A 16,082-nucleotide genomic window follows, 5' to 3' on the forward strand; every position below is an offset into this window, starting at 1 on the left:
TAGAAAGCATAATGAATTAAAAACTGGGAGCATTACTTTACAATGAATAAAAATAAAAATACTTATTTTTTTCTTTGTCGCACTGAAAAACTTCAGAAATATGTATAATGGAAGCATACATTTTGACAGTGTCCGGAACATATTTAACTGGAAGGTTGAGCATATACTTCAACAGCAGATAGAGCATGTGTTATGGTATGGTGACGTGGGCTGTTATTTTGATACCAGTGGATGAACATTGTTATTTTGCACAAAGAGATGTGTGTGACATGCAGTGGTAACCATCTGAAATGACAGGACCTGCAAGAGCAAGTCTCAAGATATGGAGACTGAATGGTCGAAAGAACAGACTTACATATACTATGTTAAAGACGTTATTTCTTGAAATATTCTCTTTTCTCACAGGTATGGCAATCTCAAGAGTTGGTATATATATAAGTTCAGGGGGTGTGGGAGTACAAAAATAAGAGGTTTGCTCTTCTCCTGCGTTTTCAGTCTTTTTTTTTTTCCGGCTTGTCAGCACTCAACATTTCAAGTGCCAACATTTCAATAGGGAGCCCATGTAGTGGAGGCTAAATTTTAAAAATACTGGGGCATATGTATAGGGATGGGTGTTGACATTTAACATTCAATGATGTGCTCTGTGTGGCTGTTCCCATAATTTGGGGATAGATGTATTGATGGCAGGTGGAACAGGAAGATATTTCACTAATATGTCACTCTGCTGGTTATGGGTGAATGAAAGTGCCTTGCCATACTTAGAATTCTTTTTGAGATGGATTTGTTTTGTGAATGAAGATACATAATTAAAACAAACATACCTAGCAAAGGTGTGCTGTGTGGAAGTGAGGAACCGAGTAACATACTTATACAGATTACACTTGGACTAGTATGCCATCTTAATATGGGAACATGTTTATTGAAAATATCCTTTTAGCAGGTATACTGTATACTGGAAAATATTCACATATTGGTTTTCTTCTGTTTGTCATTGTGAAATCCCTTTACTGATTCAATTTCAGCCCCAAATGCTGCAACCTGTCCTACCTTATCACTGTCCCTATTGGAAGGGCAGGTGGACATCGTTCTTTGCCACAGTACCTTTTTGACCTAGACCATCCTAATCTCTACCATGCCACTTACCTACTTGTAATATTTGCCTTGCTCTGTATCTACTATCCTAGGTTATCATCCATCTTTCCTCATTGCTGTTCTGTTCTCTTATCACCATTCCTTTACTCTAGCAACTACCCATCTAAAGGACATGTCACCTAAACTAATATTTCTAACTGCATAACATCTTTACCTCCCACATACCTGATCCATCTGATTAACTCATTCATCCTAAACTGTGATTCAGCTTACCACACCATTGCTTCTTTAAACCCATTGCACATAATCTAGTCTTCTCCTTCATCTTACTAGTCTCTGATAGCTTTTCTATCCTAACTACTACTGGCCATATGTCTACCACTTTTATTCTTCCTACTTTATATATTTATAGGTTTGTAGGTGGTTACTAGACTATTGGCCCAAGTACCATATTATATTTAGCCAAATTTACCCCGCATTTACCAAAATATTGCTAACAAGTGTCAATACCCCAAGGAATTTTACTGTTATGATATAGGCTTGTACACATCAAGTGTTTACAAGTTGCCTCTGTCCATTAGGGGCATATTTGCCAAATCAAGGGTAAATATGTGATTTCCTATCCATTGTCCAAGTTACGTATGAATAGGGTTACAGAGGAGTTTTGTTTCACATAGATGGAAAGCCTCTTCCAGAGAAGGGGTAACCTTTGAGACACATACCTGTTCCTCCAATATGTCATATTTATGTTACAGATAAGGTTTAGGTTCTTAGAACGTGTATTTCTGATGCAATTTGCTTTGTGGATGTGCAAGAAATCAATTAGCAGGTGTACTGTGGAATCAGAAGATGCCTTATATTTTAGGCATAGATCACCACACAGCAGTCTGTAGGAGATAAAGTACAGGGGTAGGACTTGTTGTTTATTACCTGTATTCTTTTTGTGAAGAACCTGTGCAGTCTCTCAAGCTATTGCACATGCCTAGTCAGGTACATGCCAAAGGGTGCATTGTACTCGGTAACTGGTCAGATGAGAGTCAAGTACAGATGAACAATGACCTCCTTGGATCTTATAAGTTGTGCAACGTAGAATTATTTTTTTTCACCACAGTAGACATGCATTGGTCAAAGGTGAGATTACTGTCAACATGAGTTCACAGCTCCCTAACCACTGGGTCTACTTTTAAGGGTGTATTATTAGTGTGGTAATTTCTAGAGGTGGCAGTAAGTTTTAGTCTATGGCTCTGGCACCATTTGTTTGTCTGCTTCAGGCCCTCTTGAAGGGCATCTGGGTCTTTAGGGGATTCAATGACCATGCCTAGCTTGCAGTTATCTGCAGACTTGCTCAGTCAGTGGTCCTTGACATTTGCCTTTACTTTAACTCTAGTATTCCTTTACTATTCCACTTATGTAGCTGTACATATGTTTGGTCTGCTAGATCTTCTATGTATATATTGTATGTCAGGTTTGTCAGAGAGTGTCAGGGGTAGTCTAGGACAGAAGGATGCCAAAGAAACTGAAAAGTAAGGTGTACAAAACAGTGGTGGACCAGTACTGCTGTATAATACTGAAACCTGGGCAGTGAAGGCAGGGCAGTTCAGGATGCTAGAGGTGATGGAGATGAAATACCTGAGCTGGGTGGTAAGGAGCATACCATGGCACAGACAAAGAAATAAGAACATGAGAATAGAAGCCCAAGTAGCTCTGATTGCAGTGAAGGTTAAAGAGAACAGATTACTGTAGTCTGAACACATGTACAGGAAAGCAGAAGACAATCTGGTAAAGAAGATTTGGGAAAGACAGGAGGAAGGCAAGAAGAATCGAGGGCATCATGTCAGAGAAGACCTGCAACAGTCAAGCATGACTGTCAAAAATGGTAGGAGAGTGGCATTGAATCGAGAGGGATAGAGACAGTTGAAGCAACACCCCAACCCCATGAAGAAAATAGGAAAAAGGGGATTTATGATGATGATAAGCAGATTGCATGCTGTTACAATGTACTGCTGAGACAGTGATTGATTCTTATAGCAAAATAATTCAACTGATTGTTTAAAAATAAACTTCTCTGGAGATATGCTTACTTCTGAGAGCCTCATCTGTTTAGCTGGCTTCAGAACATGCACCACAAGAGATAAACCTATATTGCAAAAACATTTCTACCTTTTAAACAAAGTGCCATTGTTGTGTAAAATATAGTTACAAATTATTTAATCTAATGAAGATTTACTGACTGCAAAATAATGACCTGGAATTTGTGTAGTCCAGTCTATAACACACACATAGACAAACATATGCACATACACATACTCATACTGCGCACATATGCACATGCACACTTGTCATTCAATTGAAGTCCAGAATACAGAGTCCTTGTCATATAAATCAATACACTGTAAAATCAAAATGGTTTCTTTTCCCCATTGTCCACCACTGCTTCTTCCCCAGCTGAAACTACTACTGAGTTAAAAGATGTACTATAAATAACATCTGTTAACTTTCAAACGTCATACACATGACATGTGTCAGCTTCTTATTTCCATACTCAAATCAATATATTCAAATACTTTTACTATTTTTATGCATGCATTCAATTTAAATAAAAAGTGTCTTAACTTTGTGCACGTGTTTTTTTTTTTTTTGCAATACTGTCATTTGTACAATCTGTTTTTTTTTCTCTCTTTTTATTATTTCTTGTGAATCTTTACACCAGTGTTTTCCTAACTAGAGAATATTGTGAATTGCAGCTGATATTTAACAAAGTTGGTCCATGTAACTCTTCCCCAGATACATGTCACCTACATTCTTTGCTGGTGCCCATTGCTCTATTCATTTGTGGGTGAATTCTGTTAATATATCTCTCAAGCTCAACTGAGAGGTCTAGGTTTGAACATCTTTCCCTCTTAAAAAAACAACTTTAATTATCACTTACATAAGCAAACCTACTTTTACATAAAAGTAATCAGACCATATTAACGGTTCACATTTGCAAACATTATACATCACATCTTCACATATATTGTTCTATACAATATAATCAAACCGGCATTACATACATTGTTCAATTCTCTGCCTTCTCTTAAACATCATTCTTTCTACAAAACATTCCTCTGCATGTACTATTCCCACAATTTCCATTTTTTTCTAATTTACTCCTACTCTTTTCTAAAGATCCCACTTCCTGTTTTTATCTCAATTACAATATTCACTACTTCAAGTATGGTTGGTTTAGACTTTGATTTCCATTTTCTAGTAATTAAAAATTTTGGCAGCCACCAACATTAAACTTAATAATGCCTTACTGTGTCCAGGCAATTCACATTCTGAATCCCAACTCAGAAAACAATTTCCTTAGTTACACTCATTTGCTTGCCCAGTATTCCTGCTAGAGTACTACACAGGGAATTTTTAAAGTCTGCTAACTCATTACACTCTTTGAACATATGATTCCAGGTACCTCTTTCTTCCTCATTACACCTCCAACATTTGACATCTACCTAAGAAAAAAAAATCTTTGGAGTCTGTTTGGGGTATAAAAGTACCTATGCAAACACTTCCAGGCAAAATTCTAAATCTTCCAGATTTCGTTGCATATTTGGGAGCCATACATATGTCTTCCCATTGTTTCTGTGTGAATTGTTATCTAATCTCTCTTTCCAATCTTTTCTGACCTCCTCTGATTGAATCCTATAGTTATTGTGCAATATTTTATATGCCCTACTAACTATCCATTTTTAACAGCAGTTTCTGTTCAAGACTCAACTAAAATCTCAGCCAGTGCAGGCCTTTCATTTAGGATTGATTCCCCTATTCCTCTCTCTTCACCTGTAATCTGATATAAATCCCAGATAGAGACGTCAGTCCCTCGCCTGCAGTCCAAATGGTTTCTTGGCCTCTTCCAGTTCCATTACCTTTTCATCTCTAATTATTTGTTCCCAATACTTTGGTTCCTTTGCCAGCTTCCTCCAATAAATTATAGCCCCTTCTTGTCTATTCTCTGTACCCCTAACTGCAGTCATCCCTATTGGCAGAATCTCCTTTCTCCTTTTCCGTCTTGGCTTAATTCTTAGTATACTTTCTGCTACTCTATGAATCTAATATTCTGTTTTTAATTTCTACAAATCTTTTGAGTTTCTAATACCATGACAGGAATGGACACCATTCTTATGTCAAAGTATGATTAAAGTTCATGAAATTAGTGTTGTTTCAATCTTTAATGTCAGCCAAAAGTGCTCTTCACACACCCGAAATGTGCCCAGTAATGACTCCTTCTGCAGTTCATACAGGGTTACATGTACTGCTAACATATTTAAATACAATGTCAGATTCTTTTTTATAAGACCTGTTGCTCCTACTATTATTGGAACTGTCTGGGTATCTTTCTTCCACATTGCTCTCATTTCTGCTTGCAAATCCTGATATATGCTCCTAATATTCTATATGACTGTTGATATTCTTCTTAAGGATCTGCATCCAAAATCCCACTCTTTCCTTATTTCTTGAACCCCCCTCCCGCACTTCAACATCATCCCTTTCCAGTTTGAATTGTAGCTTTCTACTTGTGTTATGTATAACAGCCTTAACTGTGTAGTTCTAAAATCTCCCTTCAAATCAGGTAATCCTAAAACTATTGTTCTATGGGAAGGATCAACTTATCTCACTCGACTCTTGCCCTCTTCTCCATCCTAATAAAATCCTTTGACTCTTTATTAATTACCATCCACAACTTCTCTGGTTGATTAAAATATGCCTGACCTATGTATACAACTAAAGAACTAAAAACATGTTTTACTGCTTATTTCTTGCTATCCATGACCACAGACAAGAGCCTCAATTGTCTTAGTTTTTGTATTATCTTTCATTTAGTCTCTTCAAACATATCCTTAGCTGCCTTAACAGAATCCTTTTTAACCCATACTCCTAAATACTTCATTTAATTGTGTCCCCATAAATATAGGTATTGCTGAACCAATTCCTGTGTGGGTACACAGTTTATAGTTATAGCCTTTATTTCATCTTAATTAATTGTATATCTGAAAAAAAAACAGGAACTGTGTTAGAATGTTCCACAATATTGACTAGTTCTTTTCTCGTTCTGTCAGGTAGAAAATAATATCACCTGCAAATAAAGCCAATTTTCCTTGAATACCATTCCAGTTATATCCTTGAATTTCTGTGTCCCTTATTTTCTTTGCCAATGGTTGTAAATATAATGCAAAAAAACTAAAAAGAGGACTCCCCTGTTTGGTTCCTCTCTTCAGATGCAACTTATCAGAGGAAAAAACTCTTCCACTTTGATTTTTGCCTGCAATCCCTCATACATGCTCCTAATTAACATTATTGTATCAGGAAATGCAAATGCTTCCATTACCCTAAACATAAAATCCCCAGCTCACTCTGTCGAATGCTTTATCTGTAATAAATACTCACCAACAACGGTGGTATTTTCTTACATTCTGCTTCCCTCTGGATCATCACTGTTCTATTAATGTTATCAGATGTTTGCCTCCCCCTCCAGAAAACAACACTGAACCATATCCATCAATTGTTGCAACATCTTTACCATTCTTTTAGCCATTATAGACATAAACACTTTATAATCATGCAAGCAGAAGTAAGATGAAGCAACACCAGGCTATCATAAAACCAACAATAGTTTATTCAGGAAACAGGCAAAAGCATGCCTTTTCCTGTGCCTGCTTCCTAAATAAACTGTTGCTGGTTTTATGATAGCTTGGTGTTGCTTCATCTTGCTTCTGTTTGTTGGATTTATGTTTTGGTTCAAGAAGCATTTATTCAGCACACACTGGTATTATCTGACTTTTGCACTTTATAATCATGTTTTAAAACTGAAATAGACCTATGTGAAGCTGGATCTGATGGTTCTTTACCATCTTTAGGTATTACAGCTATCATAGCTTTTTTTCCAGGATGTTGATTCTTCCCCTTCTTTTAAAATACTGTTAAACAAATTCTTCCAGATCTTTATCACTTTCTTCCCTCCTAGCTTCCACTGGAATACCATTTATTCCTGGAGACTTTCTTGCAAATTAATTATACATCACCATTTTTATCTCAACTTCTTCTATCTTAACTGTTAATTCTTGAGCCTCACAGATTCATCAATTCATAGATTGATACTAGGCTAACGACCCCATGGGGGTGGGGGTGGGGGGGCTTTCTAAGCCTAGACAATTTTTCCCATATGAATAACAATGTCCTATACCCAAATAGAACACTAAAAATAGGCATTTATAAGCTACATCTGTCCATAAGGGACATAGGTGCCAGACCTGGTGTAAATTTCCTATTCCTCATCCACTGGTCTAGGTTGCACTTAAACTGGGTAATAGATTATAACAAACTTCCTGTTCCATAGGAGGGTCAGTCTCTGGGACACATATCTGTCTCTCCAGCATGGTCTGTTTAAGTAACAGACAAAATTTAGGTCCCTAGACTGTATATTTCTGGTACTCTTTGACTTATGAATATGTAGGAGATTCGTAAGTGTGTGGTTTAGGAATCCCCTGTAAGCCAGGCATAGATCACTCCTCAGCAATCTATAGAAGAATGAGTAGAGGGAAAGGGCTTTAAGGCACTCTGCATAAGGCAGATCTGTTACTCCTTGTATTCTTTTTGTAAGGAACCTCTGAAGTTACTCTATTTGCTGCATATGTCTGGTCAGGTACATCCCAAGGAAGCACTGGACTCTATGATTGGTCTGATAAGAGTGGAATACAGTGGGATAATGACCCTTTGGGCCTGTATGCCATGAGCTTACTTACAAGTTGCACAACATAAAAGGATTTCCTCACCATTGTGCCCACGTGGCATTCAAAGGTAGGGCTGCTGTCTACGTGCGTACACAGATCCCTGACCACTGGGTCGACTTTTAGATGTGCATTATCAACATGGTAATTAGGATGGTTGACTTTTCAAAGGGTACAATTATGCATTTCTTAGCACTGAGTTTAAGAGCATGGCTTTGGCAGCAGTAGTTAGTCAAAAATAGACCTTTTTGAAGAATGCTAGTGTCTGCAGAGGAGTCAATGATAACTCATAGCTTGCAATCATCTGCAAACTTAGTCACCCATAAACCTTGAGCATTTTCTTCCATTTCACAGAAACAGATGCCAAAAAGGAGCAGGCCCAGTTCAGAGCCCTGGGGGACTCCACTAGTGACTGGCCTCTTTTTACAGGTGGCCTCACCTACTTTGACTTTCTGAGTCCTATCAGTGAGCCAGTTAGCTATCCAGTGGGTGATAAAAGGTTTTATACCTAAATTAATGAGCTTGTCTAAAATGCCCGAGTGGGGTATTGTATCAAAAGCCTTGGCCAGGTTGATGTAAGTTGTGTGCACAGTCTTACCTTCATCCAGTGCTTGGTGACCCTCTCACAAAAGTCCACCAGATCTAATAGGCATGACCTTCCCATAACTGTGATGGGTCCAGCATTTACAGGTTACCTAGGTCCTCATTTATCATGTCCATAATGATTCTTTACATGGCCTTACATATGAGGCTGATAAGACTTATGGGCCTGTAGTCATCAGGATCAGAGTTTGCACCTCCTTTGTGCAGGGGAATGATTGTAACCATCTTCCATTCCTTGGGCACAAAATCTGACTGAAGGCTCCACTTGAAAAGTGATTCAAGTGGACCAGAGAGGTCATGTTTCATGCTATGTATTAAACATCCCGGGATGTTAATGGGGCCCACTGATGCAATGTTTCTGGCCTTGGAAAGTGCATTCATGACCTGTTCCCTAGTAATGGTTGAGGGATTGTGGTACTCAGTATTTCCTTTGGAATATCAGGAGGTAAACTGGGGAAGAAATTTGAGCTGAACCTATCAGCTAAAAGGTTGGCACTGGCTTCCAATCCAGTGTGGGTGATGCCATTTACAATAATTTCTGTGCATTGGTGTGTATTTCAATTGAACATATAGACATAGCTGTAGAAAGCTTTGTAACTGAGCTTTGCATGAGAAGCTTTTTTTTATTCAAATTTAGCCTTTGAAATATTAACTAACCCTATTAGCTGCCTGTTTAGATTGGTCAGGGGGCTTTTAGTATGTATGGATTTGTTACTCCTATACTTGGCCAAGACTTTTTTTTCTTTTGTTGAATAACCAATTCATATTGTGATTCCACCAGGGTGGCTTGCCTTTTGAGTTTGTCTTATTCTTAATACAAGTGAGCACAGCTTGCTTTATACAACTATCAATATGGCTATTTAACCTTGACATATTTATATTTCTGTTTATGCTTTTTTTCTTGATTTCCTCACTTCTTTGCTTTAAACAAATTTTCATAAAATTTCTTAAATATCTAATACCTCTACAGGATGTCTGGTTATTTTTCTTGTTATAGGCTCCCAAAGTTTGGCAAAAACACTTTCTACTTTCTGTTGCCTAAGTCACTGTGTCACAAGTTTTTGTGTTTTGGAGTTATCATAACAAAAAAAAAAAACAGTTGCTTAAAAGCAATATTTCTAAATTCATGCATATTATCCAGGTAATCCATTATTTTCTCTTTAGCACTCTGCAATTGAGCTTCTTCTTTTCTGTTAAATTCCCCTTATTTTATAACACTTTAACCATTGTCAGCCCCTCTAAATAATTCTAGTTACTTCTTAACCATATCTCTTTCTCTTTTATTTCTGCACTGTTTTTAAACTCCACTTTCATTTTATCACTCTCACTAGCTATGACTTCTGGAGTACTTTCTGTCTTCCATAATAACCCTCGAATAATTTCAATTACCCATTCCTTAAATTCCTCTCTTTTTAACAGGTTGGTGGGAAAGTGTGAGTGTTTCATTTTTACTTCATTACCTTGCCTTTTATCTTAGTAATTATTGATGCATGATCTGAAATAGTTATCAGATGTAAGTCAGAGTTCTCAGTTAAATGCACATGTTCCTGTGAAACATAATTTCTGACTAGTCTAATCCAGTTATTGTACGTTGGGGAATAATATGTAAATTCTTTCTGAGTTTCTATTACTGAATTCACATATTCCATACTAAATACTTTTATAAATTTCAACAGAAATCTACCCTCTTTTGTTATATTTTCCATTCTGTGTCTCCCAGATACATCCTCATTGTTGCGAATCAAATTCCAGTCCCCACCTATAAGTAATATTCCCTGCTAATTCCTAAAAGCTTATTTTTTTTCTACCAATTTTTTTAAAACTCCACAATAGCAGTTTTAGGTGGAATATAAACACATGCCATGGTAGTCCTCATCCCGTCAGTATTCCCTTACTTCCACAATTCTGTCATTATTAACATTTTTTTCCATCCGTTATCACTACTGGAACTCCTCTAGTAATTGATGTAAGTACTCTTTGTTTCCTTTTCCCTGATATTCTGCTGAATATCTATTCTGAAATATTTTCTTTATCAAATCCACATGCTCATTTCTTTCCAAATTTATCTCCTATAGCACTGCTATTTGCACTCTGCATTTCTTAACATAATTGAAAAATCTTTCCTTTTTGCCTATACATGTGAAACCATTCGCACTCCAAGATAATACAGAAAGTGTCACCATTATGATAAGAAGTCATTATTCCCACCTATTATATATGACAGCTTTTTTAAATGTCTATTTCCAGCTTTGTTGATATATGCACCCAGTAATGTTGGGCAGGTTAATCCTTTATATATATTTTTTCTTACCAACAACCTTGGAACCTATGTCACATTTTACAAGACTTTTTATTTTAATGAAAACCCTCAAGAGAAAATACCCCGAGAATACCCCCTTAACCTATTAACTTAATACCAACACATAAAACTATGTACATGTTCAAATTAAGTTTAACCCCCCCAATAGGAACAATTGTCCAAAGTAGACAGCTGCAAACACAAATCTTAATTAACCTAACATTGAGGTTGACTATGCTAACACATTTTATTGCCTGCACTTCTACTTATACCAATTGGTGTCTGCTTTTTTCCCCTTCCAGATGTGAAAAACAACTTACATACTTTCAGAAAATATTAACTTTTAGCCTTGAAGAAGCAAGGATTCTGTCTTCTAATTACCCTATTATCAGCTTGTCTACATGGAAACATAATAGAAAAAAGGTAGTCCTTAGCTGCAGGCTTCTAAAGACAACCTGAAACATTTACTGCTAAAGGAAAAAATTTCATTATATTCAGTGTTCTCTTACTTATTTGTATTGACTTAAAACTTCTTATTAGATTATGCCAGGGGTCTTAATTCAGACATTCATCTATACAAAAGTAATAGAAAACATATCAGTGCTACATTTATTATGGTCTATACTTTTGTATTACATCCGCCACCTCAGTAACCCAAAATTACAGCCTATTAACTTAAATATGCTTTTGTGCAGTCTTTTTTCTCTATTAGCAATGTAATGCCTAAATTTCCTAATACAAAAAAAAGAAGAAAGAAAGAAAGAGAAAAAAGGCATCTGTTTACTTTAGCATCTTTATCACATACAAGAACAACTAAATTGCTTTACTATAAAACATACACTCTATATTGTGAAAGGTTTCATAGAGATACTGTTAAGAACAGAAAATTTTACTTACAGTTACCGTTTTCTTCCTTTTCTCCTCCCCTCAGTATTCTTCCAAACTTTTGTTTTCCTCCTTAGCCTTTTCTGTTTCAAAAAAATTAATTTGATCCTCCAGGAAAAAAACATATTCTGAAGACAGCTGAATACAGCAGCCTGAATATCATACCTGCCTTTTGATATTCCCTGACTGCTGGAATAAATTTTATTTTTATTATTTTATTTTATTTTACATTTGTTGACCGGGCTAGTCCAACTGGATATATGTCCATTTTCAGTAGAGGCCCGGGGAGAAAAGCTCCAGTACAGTAACAAATAAAAAGTAAAATAGTGTCTAATAAAAAGTTTACATAGAGAAAAAATATAGGAATACATTTTGGTGCACACTGGTTAGTTAGAGTTTACAAAAATATCAAACACACTGGTAAGTAACAAATAACAATCAATGGTTTAAAAAGAAATACTATTTACAAAATTATTAGATATGACATTTATATAAAGTATGACATAGTAGGTTACAAGTAAACAGTGCTACTTACAGATGAAATAAGAACAAGTTATCCAAAGGGGAAAGTAGGGGGAAAATTAGTAGAGTTAATCAGTTAGTCAGAATTGTTGCAAGGGCATAGCCATTTTGTTCTGAGGAATATTTTCAGTTTTTATTTGAAGAGGGGTAGAGAGGGAAGAGAAGTTAATTCAGTAGGTAGTAAATTCCAGTTTTTCCCAGAAGTGTTTGAGAACAGAGAGCCACCTGCCAAGTTGTTTGACTTACTAATGCTAGCTAACAGTTTATTAGATGATCGTAAATTAGTAAGATTTTTATAGGGGGTAATGATGTTTGAAAGTGTTGGAGTATTATTTGGGTGGTAGAGGATTTTATGTGCGATGATAAGTTGACTATATTGAAGCAGATTTTGTAGCTCAAGCCATCCTAGTTGTTTTAGATTCTGACAGTGATGGGTTCTATAGGGATTACCAGTGCCAAATCTTGCAATATTGTTATAGGATGTAGCTAGTTTGGAACAATTATGTTTTGACAGATTAGTATAGATTGGTGAGGCATAAAGTAGTGTTGATATAAGATGGGAGTGGGCAATAGTAGATCTTGCTATAGGAGTAAGGAAGGATTTGATTCTATATAGGGAGCCCATTTTTCTGTTGACTGTTTTTATGGTGTTATTAATATGGGAGTCAAAGTTGAGATTGTTGTTTATAGTGATTCCTAGGAGCTTGGTGGTAGCATCAGGGGATATGTCGGTACCATTGTTAGAAGTAACAGAGAAATCTAAAGGTATATGCTTCCGGGTAGGGGCAAAAAGCAGGAGCTTCGTTTTTTTTTGGATTCAGGAGGAGGCATCGTTTTAGGAACCATGATTCAACTATGTTAAACATTTTCTGAGTAAGGGACTGTAGTTCTGATAAAGATTTTCCCGTGCAGATTATTGTGGAATCTTCTGCATATTGTATACAGGTTGCAAGAGGAGTAACTTTACAGAGATCATTAATAAAAATGGAGAATAGTAGAGGACCTAGAATGGAGCCCTGGGGAACACCTAGTGTAACTGGCAGGTGGGATGATAGATTATTTTCCCACATAACAGCTTGCTGTCGGTTGCTTAGGTAGGAGCTGAACCATTGTATAGCTAGAGTATCGAGTGAAAGTAATTTAAGAATGTTTATAAGCAATGTGTGGTTTACCATATCAAAAGCTTTTGATAGGTCAATAAATATTGCTGAAGAGAGAACATTATTATTGCGATTTCTGTTGATGGTGTCAGTGAAGGATAGGAGGGCTGTAGTGGTACTATGGTATGGTCTGAAGCCATGTTGGCTATGTGCTAGTACGTTGTGTTGTAGTAGGTGGTCCAGAAGCTGATGATGAATGCATTTTTCCATTATTTTTGCTAAAGGGGATAGTAGGGCTATAGGTCGATAGTTGGAATATTCATTGGAGTTACCACCTTTATGTAGGGGGATAATGTGTGAGATTTTCCAGATGATTGGGACGGTTCCCTCATTAATGGTTCTATTTATTAGGATTGATATTGGATAAGCTACTGCTTTGGCTGCTTTTTGCAGATATTGTGCTGGAATCTGGTCAGCAAAAGGCGTACAAGGCTTAAGTTTTAGGATGAGTTTGTATATGAAATGAGTGGAGATGGGTTGAAATATGAAGGTAGGAAGAGAGCTAGAAATGGGGTTTGGGAGGCTAGAGCTGTCAGGGTTTAGTTGGCTGGCTAGAGATTGGATGGCTTCGGTAAAATAGCTGTTAAAGGCATTAGCAGTTTGGTTGGGAGTTTCTTGATTTACACCAGTTGGGGATGGTGTGCTGCAGTGACCTGGGTGTAACAAACTATTTATACTTGCCCAGAATTTCTGAGGATTGTTTAGGTGTGTTTGTTGCATTTTACAGTAAAAGTTTTTTTTGTCTGAAAGTATAGCTTTTTTTGTCATATTTCTCATTTGTTTAAATAATTGTTGATCTGTTAAGTTTTTTGTAGTCCTCCACCTAGCCCAGGCTTTGTTTCTAAGTAACATTTTTTGCCTGGTGTCTTTAGTGAGCCATGGGGCTGGTTTTGACCTAGTTCTGATGGTACGCTTTGGTGCATATTGGTCAAGGATATTTAAGAAGGTAGAGTTAAAGTGTTTAACAGCCTCTTCAAGAGGGAGGGTTTTTAGTGGATACCAATCACAAGAGCTAAGTTCAGTTTGGAATAACCTTTGATTAAACTGTTTGTTTGACCGTATTGTCCTATATGATGCTTGGTGTGGGATATCATTCCTTTGCCTGATTATGTAGGTCAAAGAGTGGTCACTTACATCATCAGGGAAGACACCTACTTTGTAGGGTTGGTGGTAGTTATTAATAAGGATCCAATCCAAGGTGGTCTCTTTATTGGTAGGTTTGTTAAATCTAGTTGGGGAGGTGACGGTCTGTGAGAAACCATGAAGGTTAATGTGAGAAGTAGGATGGTCAGTACTAATGCATCTCCAGTCAATGTTGAAATCACCAAGGATTATAGTTTCTTGTGGGAAGGTTGATGATACCCAATTTAGTATATCTTCAAGTTTAGTTACATTGTTTCCAGGAGGTAAGTAGATACATAAGATGTACAAGGATTTATTACAATTAAGTTGTACTTTAGAAATAAGAACTTCAGCATTACTATCTTTTGGCGGGTTATAAGGTAGAGAAGTAACTTGTAATCCATCCTTGAAAAGAATTGCTACTCTCCTTCCCTTTCTCTTTGAGCAGTCTAGTCTTAGTATATTGTATCCTGATGGGAGGATTTGATTATCCTGGGTTGCTGGTTTCAGCCATGTCTCTGTTAAACATAGGATGTCAAAGGAGTGCACATCCAGGAGAGCATGGAGATGGGCAACTTTGTTATTAACACTTTGAATATTGAGGTGAGCTATAAGGAGTGAGTTTAGGTGTTTGTTTTGGGTGTATGGGATAGAGGGTTTAATTGTTATTGATTCAGTAGAAAGGATATTGTCTGGGCCTGGATTGAGATGGATGTCTCCATCTTGTAAGGAATTCTTTTTTAGTTTAAGGAAAATATAATGTAGGTTATTAGTTTGATACTGAGCTTTCTTAGGTAATAGGCTATTATATTTAATGTGTGCCAATCTGTGGTACTTTACTGGTAAGTATGTAGGTGTGGATAAGATATTTAAATTATAATGGATGAAAGTGTGGCTATGTGTAGCTGTTTGTTTGCTGGGATAATTATATTGAAAATAAATTTGGTGTTCAAAAGAGGTTAAGACATAGGCTGAGGTTAATACAGAAAATAATATGGAGCTAAGTAGTAGCTTAGTTGGTGTGGAGCTAGAAGTGGTAAACATGAGTATAAAGGTAAGGGAACCTTAACTGAGGTGAGAAAATGTTAAAATATGAGAGAGGTTAGGTGGAAGGTGTGGGCTAGAGAAAGAATGTGTGCTGTGTGGGTGTGGTGTAGTTATAAGGGTGGAGAGAGTATCCTATTTGTTGGATTGTGGAGGAGGGTGTGGTCTGGTATTATAAGTCTAGAACACCTAGGGGTGGGTGGGATTTGGGGGTAGGGTAGGGGAGCGGAGTGAGCCCGCAGGGCGAACGGAGCGGGAAGAAACAAGAGTATGAGGACAAGTTTAGATAGAAACAATCAGCAGAGCACTGACTATTGAAGGTAAGTATAGTTGAGGGATAGAGTAGAGATGAGGGAAGTAGAGATAGAGCAATACTTTGTAACAAAGGGGTGCAGCAAGGAATCAAAAGCAGGTAATATTGTCAGCAAGATTGCCACCGCAGCAGTAAAGTAAGCTAGACAGTAAGTCAGATGGATAGACCTATGGAGGTCAGATTGGGTATGGGTGCCACCTGGTGGCCAAATTATGTACTACAACAGATGTTAAGTAAGTGTAACGTCTGGTCTAGCATAAGGTAGGAAAAGTAGG

This window comes from Protopterus annectens, chromosome 5.part0 (genome assembly GCF_019279795.1).
Source record: "Protopterus annectens isolate FY-2018-M chromosome 5.part0, PAN1.0, whole genome shotgun sequence".
Taxonomy (NCBI): Eukaryota; Metazoa; Chordata; order Ceratodontiformes; family Protopteridae; genus Protopterus; species Protopterus annectens.